This window comes from Rhipicephalus sanguineus, unplaced genomic scaffold (genome assembly GCF_013339695.2).
Source record: "Rhipicephalus sanguineus isolate Rsan-2018 unplaced genomic scaffold, BIME_Rsan_1.4 Seq10132, whole genome shotgun sequence".
Taxonomy (NCBI): domain Eukaryota; kingdom Metazoa; phylum Arthropoda; class Arachnida; order Ixodida; family Ixodidae; genus Rhipicephalus; species Rhipicephalus sanguineus.
The window spans coordinates 1-10,284 of NW_023614169.1; the positions used below are offsets into that span (position 1 = coordinate 1).

The 10,284-nt window shown below is 42.7% G+C and overlaps 1 long non-coding RNA gene across 1 annotated transcript; it reads right to left on the reverse strand.

The window, feature by feature from the left end:
- Positions 1-795: 795 nt before the first annotated feature.
- On the reverse strand, positions 796-9,342 carry LOC125756481 (uncharacterized). The gene is made up of 2 exons (XR_007414536.1): positions 9,164-9,342; positions 796-866 (listed from the first exon to the last, which is right to left on the reverse strand). It is a non-coding gene; the product is annotated as an uncharacterized LOC125756481 (long non-coding RNA).
- Positions 9,343-10,284: the final 942 nt, after the last annotated feature.

Consider the following 10,284-nt stretch of genomic DNA (forward strand, 5'->3'; position numbering starts at 1 on the left):
TGCCAATTAAATGTCATAAGGAAGCATGGAATGCACATGCAGCGCAGCAACCGTCATTACTTATTCACCTATGTTGGCTGTTTTCTTATCAGCTAATCTAAAAAAATAAAAGGACAAATGAAGGAATGCGTGCCTTTTAAAAATGACCATAGCTTAAGGAGAACTAAAGAGAAAAGTTATTGTATCTGCACTGGTAGACTGCCTTTCTAGGATGACAGAAACCCCATTCTTACTATGAGGAGAGCTTCAAACACACACCCAATCTGTTTAGGCTGACAAAACAGAACACTATCTCCACCTCATTTCACGGTGACAATTTGCTTAATAAGAAAAACAAACAAAAAAGGGGAAATGGCTATGGCCGTTAGGTTGCTCCTCATTATGTGCTGAAGTGTCAATTATTTTACTGCATGCAGGCACCCCAGCATTGATAATGTGTCTTCTTTTTAATTCTGGGCCATAAAGGAAGCTTATATGTTCAAGAGAATTTTTAAGTTCATTCTCACTCTGAGCCCGATGCCATGTTTACTAATAACACAGTAATGCATCCCAAACAAATGTCAAAATCCACACATCCCAATTGACTGGTGTGGTGACTTTTCAAGGCAAAGTTTCACTTTTGCGTCTTCTCGGCTTTATATAGAAGAAAAACTTGTGATTTACTCACTCATGTATAGGCACAGCAACAAAGCATACAGCCTGTACACAATTCAGAATGATATTTACCAATATGCACTAGTTTCCTTGAAATCACTCACCTGGCCTCAGCAGTGGAGGCACAGTGGCCTGGTACTGTCGGCCTACTCGAATGCGGTTGCGGTTGTTGTTGCGAGACTCATTCTCCCAGTACGAGTCAAAGTCCGCATCTGCATGACGATAACAGTAGGCAACCCGCACAAGAATTTGCATAGCCACATCAACACAGCAATGCATATAAGACAAAACTCTTTTTCATCCCTTTCGCACACTACTGAACCACGTCAACCACTTCTTGAGCTGGCAGGATGCCTGCCCAGCCACCAGTGAATGAAAAGCCATTGCAAGAATAAACAGTGTGCATTACAAAAGCGCACCAGTTTATTTGCATGTATGCTTGAATATGTACAGTTTCTCAGATTGCTAATAACAATAATAATAATGATACTTAATTGCTAGGGTTTTACATACCTAAACCACAATATGATAATGAGGCATGCCGTAGTGGAGGGCTCCGGAAATTTGACCATCTGTGTTCTTTAACATGCACTGATGACGCACAGTAGATGGACCTTTAACATTTTGCCTCGATCGAAATGCGACCGCCGCAGCCGGGATCGAACCCGCTGCCTTCGGGCCAGCAGCCGAGCGCCGTAACCACTGTACCATCACAGCGGATAGATTTCTAATAATACAGCACATACATAATAATAATAATAATAATAATAATAATATCTGGGGTTTAACGTCCCAAAACCACGATATGATTATGAGAGACGCCGTAGTGGAGGGCACCGGAAATTTCGACCACCTGGGGTTCTTTAACGTGCACCTAAATCTAAGTACACGGGCCTCAGACATTTTCGCCTCCATCGAAAATGCAGCTGCCGCGGCCGGGATTCGATCTTGCGACCTTCGGGTCAGCAGTCGAGCGCCATAACCACTAGACCACCGTGGCGGGGCTACAGCCATACATAAGACTTGCTAATTGTATGTACTTTAAGCAAAGCATACTCCTTGCTTCAGGTGGACATGTGCCCTGCCAGAGTTATGTGTACTGTCCAGTTTACAAATGCCATTGTGAAGCAGAATGCAGGTTATAAAAGCTCTATTTCTCTTTTGTAGTAATTAACCCTTGTAATATCCGGGAATTCGCATGAAAAAGAGAAACACAAATGTTTATCAGCACGTGCTCCATGTTGTTGGGAATTCAAACTCCCAATGGGGCCTCAAGGATTTCAAAGTCAAAGCATGTGCACTCCTGAACCCACACACCTTCAGAGTGCACTGCCCAATATTACATAATTATGCTGCTCCTCGAATTTGTATGGCTTTCCTGTTTTGTCAGCTCCTCTACACATAAGCAACAGTGTGGAGTAAAACTATAGTGGTTCTTATAAATGTTTTCTATAAAGTTCACTAGTGTAGCTGTTGGAGCACGTTGGTAATCAATAAGTACATTTGCAAAGCACGAACCAGACAAGGATGAAAAAGCACATGTGTGTGTTATGTGCATCTGCGTCCGTGTTCAGTTTGCACTTTTTCGTAACCATCTCAAACAACTTCTATTAGGCTTGCCAACCGAGTTGAATGTTTAAAGCAGTTCTCTCGGATATGGAGCATGCAAAAGAGGCCACAAGTGATGACAGACTGATCTAAAGTAAATTTCATGTTGCAGCAGATGCAATGATGCAGTCAGTAACAGGTTCTAGGCACCCTGAAAGGCAACTGTGGTTGGGAAAAGCTTCAGTATTGCTACTTTGTTCCACAACATACCAGCTTGGGCCATTAATGGCATACAAAGATATTTTCACAGTATTAGAAACTCGCACTTCTCATCTATAGAAGGGCGACACCTAGCAAATATGAAAGTTCAAAAGCGCGTTTTAATCTGAAACTTAGGTTAGTCTCGAAATGCCAGATCAGGCGTCACTGACATTCTTGTGACATCACACAAAAGAGCAAAACATTCTGACGAAGTGTAGCAGTAAAGGTTGGTACAACGATGCTGCCCACACACAAAAGAATAAGCAAGCAAGAGTGCCGCATGTACATATGCACTTACATGTGGCAGCCACAGCGATCACAGGTACAAAAGAGTTAAGGCATCGCGACGACATAACACATACATCTCCCGAGTACTGAAATGAAAACTTGATTATTGAAAAACCCATTACCCATTACTGCTTAGGGTGCCCTTACACTTGCTAGTATCTTTTCTAGGCACAAATCTTTAAAGGGATCGACAAATGGCCAGAACGTGTCATTATGTCCTAGTGAAATTGAAAAGACTGAATAATAGAGCCCGATTCAAGCATCCTTTCTCTCGCATTTAAAAGTCACAGCCTAGCGGAAGACCCTTAAATCGGTATAATGGAGTTGTTCTGTTTTCCGTACGTAGTCTGATGCTTTCATGCGCACCATAATTAGTGCTAAAAATTAGAGTACGTATACTATTATCCATCCCTGCTCTATTCCCTGCTGCTTACAAGGCAAAAGAAGCTGCATGCTGAGAAGCAGCACTGCTTTCGCGGCAACTAGTGAAACATGTTGAGCCATGGCACATGTGCGCAGAGTGCACGCATGTGCAGCAAACCGCCGCGCACAAACAAACCGCTCTCGCGCTTCCACTGCTTGCAGCATGTATTGTGTGTATGACTTCACAGTCTCCGCAGATCGAAAAATTTTGATCACGAATGTTTCAGGGCATTTTCTCTGTTACCATTCCGTGATTAGATACTCTGACCAGTAAGCACACTGTTGCGCCAAAGAAAACAGGTTCCATAAAAATTGGCAGTCAGTCCCTTCAATTAAAAATGAACGAGGCCCCAAGCACCATGTCAGTACATTCAAGAATTGTATATGTGAGTCAGTACAAGCCAGAACACAAGCAAGCTGGGCAGGAATTCAAGTACACCATTTCCATTCTAGGCGACAATTAGTGCTGTGCAACAAAAAGATGCCCCAAAGGTTGCAACTGTTTCTAGGGTGCTGGTATATTGGGAAAAGAAAACCTTGTTTTTTAGCTGAGGCCGAACCATATCAGGAATGCCTGTAAAATTTGCCAAGACTTTCAATGTTCATCCTACAACTAACAACAAAATTACCTGTCTTAAACATGCAAAAGTGCTTCACGTTGTGAAGGCTGGTGCTGCATTTGAACTGGGCTGCAGTACCGGTCATTGTAGTCTTATGCCTATAATAAGCGTAGACTATATGCAATTCCTGGGGAGTCACCAATTAATTTCATTTCTCACTTATTAATCTGAGAAACGCAAAAGACATCACATTTTTCGGCCTCTGATTTTATTTCCTAAGGTATGTTTTATTTTATAGCATTAAGTTATACAAAAGGGTGACACTAATACGAAGAATTATTACATTGTGAACTGAGAGAGCCACTGTAAATAACCATAATTTATAATGTGCTTGTTAAAATATCACTGGCTCACAATTTCTTAGAAAAGGAATTGATCAAGCGGCTCACTTCTTTGTCACACACAGCCTAAGAGATAATGAGACCAAGGAAAGTATACGGGCATTATTTGCAGTGTTAACTGTAGCGTAGTAATTATGACACAAATGGAAAAGAATTAAGGTGGACAAAAAGATGACTTGCTGTCGTTGAGGGCCGAACCCAAAACCTTCAGATTATGCGCCCCGTGCTCTACCAATTAAGTTACAGCAGCAATCATTCCCTTGTGCACTTTACTGAGTACTTCTTGCGTGTAATCCTGGAAGCATTACCAAGTGCTTGTTAGTATTACTGCTACAAGTACTAGTTTCTGAGCTAGTGCAAAATTTTTAAAGCAGTAGCTTTTTTTTTTTTCAACAAGCGAAGTTCTTTGACAATGTCATTACATCAGCATCGGGCTATATGCCTGAAGATCACAAACACTACTGCACTCAGGCAATCAGGAACAAAAAACAAGAACTAGACGAAGGTTGTGCTAGCATCTTTTTGCCAGTTAGTGTTTCTTAATCAGTTATACATGATAAAGCATACCGCGTCTCACATCTAAAAGGGTCACACTCGGCAAGTACAAAGGTTGCTAAACATAGCATACTTTGATACAGTTGTAAAGATGCCATTCCTAACACCAGCCTAAAAATTACTTATTGAGTTGTTGCATGATTGACAATATTATTGAGCACAAGAGAGGAAGGAAGTTGTGTCCTTCCTTACCCTCAACAATATTGTCAATGGTTTCATGAAAAAGACAAAAACTTGCTCATGTGTTGTAAATCAAGCTGGGTATAATGGTGTTGCTCATTTATTATAAGAGAGTGGCGCATGCATCCCTTCCATACAAGCCCATTTGCAGCAGCTGCAGAGATCATAGGAGCAGAGCACATGATGTGATGACTCATCAACAACCCAAGTATTGAAATTCGGAATTGGCTCAAAGGAACAAACATTCCAGTGAATTATTCAAAGCACTTCAATGCTTGCCAGCACACTTTCCAAGGTTTAAAAATCTTGTGCCCCCATTTAACAGGTTTTAATTACGTACAAGTTCCATTTACATATAGGTAACACAGCAAAAGGCTGTAGATTCAAAGCCGTTTACTGGTAATGTGTAGCTGAATATTTACTCATTTTCTAATCAGAAGTATAATAGGAATAACTATCAATTCCAATTAAGACAATCAGTGTTCCCCACGCAGCAGGCTTTCTTTTGTTGCGGCCACTTAAAAATACCTCATAACCAACACAGCACTTTGAATTGGATTTCTTTTGTTAAAAAATTTCTTCATTAAAACAATGTAAGCCTTCTGTCCTGATTCACAATACCAGCAAATGAAAGAAAATTTTCAGCGACTTATTTGCAGCCACAAAGATAACCTGTATGGGCTTCTTGTAAGGGGACACTAAAGTTAAATATTAAGTTAATTCAGACAAATAAATTATTCATTCAGAACTCTGTTTCACCATCACTGTATAATTATTAAATGAGAAAATGAAGGTCAAAGCTTCATATATGAATCTCGCATCAAAACCTCAGCACATGATTGTCAGTGCGATGTGACAAATTCCATGTCTTTCCCCTCTCCCCCTTCTTTCATTCAAATGAAGGAAAGGATATTACTTTTAAGGGCTCGTTTTTCTTTGTCAGACACAATATTAACGAGAACTAACAGAAGATAATGCAAACGAAACGATCAAAGCCTTTTTGCATATTTTAGCCACACTGGTTCAATAAAGTTTTGAAACTTGCTATGTTAAGACTGTGTCCCTTAAAACAGGATGTAAATCATATTTAGTGACAAACGATTACATAGGCGCTAGCAGACACTGCCAAAACTTACGATGTGATGGCAAACTGGTGCGGGCAGTGTCACCACTTGCATTTTCTCGCTTACCAAGGGACTTCTCGTGCTAAGGTTGGTGCTTTCGGTATTGTGAAACCGTAATTTACTAATACAAGAAAGATTGTTTTTCTCATTAGTGCCCCTTTAACCATCAAAGAAAAAAAAGCTTTGTGCTACAGACCAGGCACGTAGGCAAGGGGGGGGCCCGGGGGGCCCGGGCCCCCCCCGAAATTTGTCCGGCCTTCTATATTCCTGGGCAACTTTTGTTTTATTTTTGCCATGGAAATACTTTCTTTCGAACAATTAGGCCTTGGGCCCCCCCCCCCCCCCGAAAAAAAATTCTGGCTACGTGCCTGCTACAGACACATGGATGATAATTGTTTTCTTTCGTGAATCTACTTTGTGAGCTTCTCGGAGAACTAGTCCACCACATTCAGTGTCCCTCTGCTGTCATCTACCACCCTCTTAATTTTCTCGCTGTTAGAATGTTCACACTGCCGATTAAAATGAATCTTTTGTCAACTCAAAAGCTACTTTTCCAAGTAAATTCGTGCTAAGTTGGCCAATCTTTTTCCCTTTAGTTTCGTCCTTTAGTTATTATGAACAAATGAACACCAATGCAGACTTCTGTCATAGTCTTACATAATCTTTCTGCAATACAAGGTGCTTTTTAAGCTTTGCGACATAATACAACATCCTGCACCACAGCTGACAACTTGGTATTAAAGGGACACTAAAGAGCAAAACGATTTTTCTCATATTAGTAAAGTACTCTTTCGCGATACCAAAAGCACCACGTTCGCTGCGAGAAGACGCTTAGTAAGCGAGAAAACGCGCAAGAACAAAATGTAGGTGGCGACGCCACCTTGAAGTTTCTGGACCATTTGCCATGACGTCACATGTTTTGACGCCGCCTACTAGGGACTACATAGTTCCTAATCGGTAAAAATGAAGTACATTGTCCTCTGAAGGGACCATAGACATAAAATACCAAGTTTGAGGTAAATTTGTTGGGCCAATGGCGCCAAGATGTGATAAGTACACTTTGAAATCCATGACGTCACGTGGGGAGCTTTCGGCGTGAAATTTAAAAATGAAACTTTGAACTTTATTTTCTCTTCTATTAATAAACCTATGATGGTGAAATTAACGACATTAGAGTTCTCAGAGCACAATTTATCAATCTAAACCGATTCATTGTTTCTCTTTAGTGTCGCTTTAAAGAGGTACTGACACCTTTTTTCGAAGGAGAGTTTACTCTGCCATACAAATCTCCTGTATGCAGAGACGGCTCTGAACAAGTGTGAAGCTCAGCAAATGCTGATAACATATTTTATTTTGATATTAAAGTCAATTTTTCTATGGCGCACCTACCGACATCGACACTATCGTGACGTCAGGCTACAGTACTAATTCTGGCAACTTCACGAAGCAATCTGGCTAGTTGTGGTGACGTCAGGTACCAAAACTTCCAAGATGGCCACTTGTGCGTCAAAAAAACATTCAAAATGGCCTCTTGTGCGTCACCAACGGAGCCATGGTACGGAGCGGCTGTGGAAACGTCACTATATATTGTGCGAGCATATGACAAGAAGCTAATACCGCGTTGCGACGTCAGGGTACAGTAGGAACCGAAACTAACTTTTAAAATATACTGTAATTACTCTTTCAGGGTGTACTCGTGCTTAGCACTACCTTTTCTAGGCTCTTAAGAGCCTGGCCTTTCATTTGACGCAAAAACGAAACTGAAAATTTTCGTGTCAGTAACCCTTTAATGCAAGTTCGAATAGGTTTTGTTCGCAGCAAATTAGGGCTCCCTTGTGAACTTCGCGAGTGTGCTGGACAAGTTGCGAGCTTTGAACTAGGAGACGAATGAAACCAAGGTCTCGATTGGACTCTAGCAGCTTCTGTATTAAAGCATCCTTAATTCTGTAGCTATATTAACACAAGACTTGTCATGTGTATTGTCACAACTAAGGAAAAATCACAGCCCAGGTGCCTGTTACCTCATTGCACAACGATTTTTATTCCTACATAAGACTGAACTGCCTGCGTCAAGCTATAAGCACTCCTTACTACTCTTGAGACATTATACCAACAGAAGTTAAGGCAAACTCGATGTGCACCCATAATCCTTGCAGCATCTCTGAACATTCAGCCTACTACATAAACACACGAGGAAACCTCGAATGCTCTGCAAAGCGAAGGAGGCGAGTTTCGCCCACATTTCAACTTAAAATCAGGCAGAGTATTTCACTCATCATGTCATGGTACACCAAATCGCTTTCTGCGTAGTGCATATGCTCTTTCGTGCTCCTAACCATATGCAACTATATTCAACCATCTCTGACCACTCCTAGCCATGTAATCACAAGCCTGGCAGCAGACGCTATTAAACTTTTAACGGTTACGAGAAAGAGCCGAATGAACTTTGCCAACTTGCAAGCGTTGCAGGGCATCTACTCTGAAGCGTTTGCGCGTGCCATGCATAACGCAGGTGCGCTTATGAGGCCGCGTTTAGCGACGCCACACATGGCCACAGACGCTGTGCGTCGTGCATGGACGCAGCAGCTGCGATGTGCTTCGACACAGGCGTCGAAAGGTTCGTCCGGTCAGAGCCCCGGAACAGGCCAGCAGTCGTACACGCCGAAACGGCCGCGAGCGCGTTTTCTCTCTCTCTCAGAGCAGAAAAGAGACGGAAAAAAAAATATATGCCGAGCTTTTTTTTTTCTCCCAGTTACGAACGAGGCTACATCCAATGCCGCGCGTCATACCCAGTCCAGAAATTGGTGTCGACGACGGAATCCGTGTTTCTCGCACGGAACAGGGCGAGCGGAGGGAAAGCGCAGCCGAGGAAAAAAATAAAAGCAAATTAGCGAAGCAGGAAGGACAGACTTCGCCGCTGGGCCGAGCGAATTTGCGTCCGCGTATCGTGCACCGGCCGCGCCCCGAGGCTCAGCTCGAGTGCGACCGAGCACGCACGGTGCACCCGAGACGTGCTATGTACGCAAATCGCGCGTCAATTAACAGCAGCACTAATTGCGTTAAGCCCAACCATCATCGCTCGCTCGGCCGAGCGGTTTCCTTCCCCACCTTGCCCCCCAACGTCGTCGACGAGAGCGACGGCACTCGCTCGAGAAGTCCCAAGGCTTACCTGATACATCCATTAATGCACGATGACTAAACTTGAGGCTGTCCGGCCCTTTGCATGTTTCATGTTAGCGGACGCAAGCGGCGGGAGCTGCACGGGCTTTTTTCGAATGTTTACGAACTGTCCAAAATAAACTTCGGAATCCCACACAACCACGGAAACGCCGAACGGGTGAGGCGAACTTCCCGCGATCGACGTCGCACGTCGCCAGCGTAGGACACTTCAGACAGCGAAAATGAATGTGATCGCAGAGACTGCCCAATAGCGCGCAGATATTGTTAGACTACACGGAAAGTTATTAAAATTTGCTAGAACGGCACATAATGAAACCTCTCTGCGCAAAATACACAATGTTTGCGTATGTTTGCGTCTTTCGGCGTCTTTATTACCATTGGCATCGTCATCACAGCGTACGTGAAAATACACTGTAGTGAAAATAAGGGGAATGTTAAAAAAACGGACATCCGCATCCGTACATGGCGCATCAAAACCATGTAATCATATTTGCATAGACATTCATATGAATCATATACATGATCAATATGAATGCTCGTTTGTGTGCACTCGCTTCATCCACTGATAGCGAACGTATTCACTGATATGAAAATCGCAGCACCATTATTGTGCCCACGTTTTGAGTCAAGAGTCATTGCACAAGAACAGCTCATGCATTGCTATTTTTGTCCAAGATAAGATTTAAAAAAAGAAAGCTATGTTGGCTCTACTGCGGCGCGAAATCTGACGTGCGTTGGTTGTCTCAGAGGCCATGTTAATAAACCTTTAAACATGCACTCCTGTCGCAAGGTGGCGCTAGATAGCGCAACTTTGTCACGCAAAATGTTTGTTGCAATATCGAGCTACGCTTAGCGTGCGTACTGTAGCAGAGGTTTTAATGTTTTGATGGCGCCTAGGACGTATTTTCAGTTCTCAAGCTTCTGGCATATGCAGCCAGCAAAAGCAGGGCCTTCGAGATCGGTTATGTTATACAGAAATGGCATGGATTTATGGTTTGGCTCCCAGCGAGCAAAAAAAAAAAAAAACAAAACTGATCTTGAAAGTAATGAAATTGTTCATTGCACGTGCCGTCTTAATGTGAGTCGAACTTCGGTTACCCAGAGAGCCAA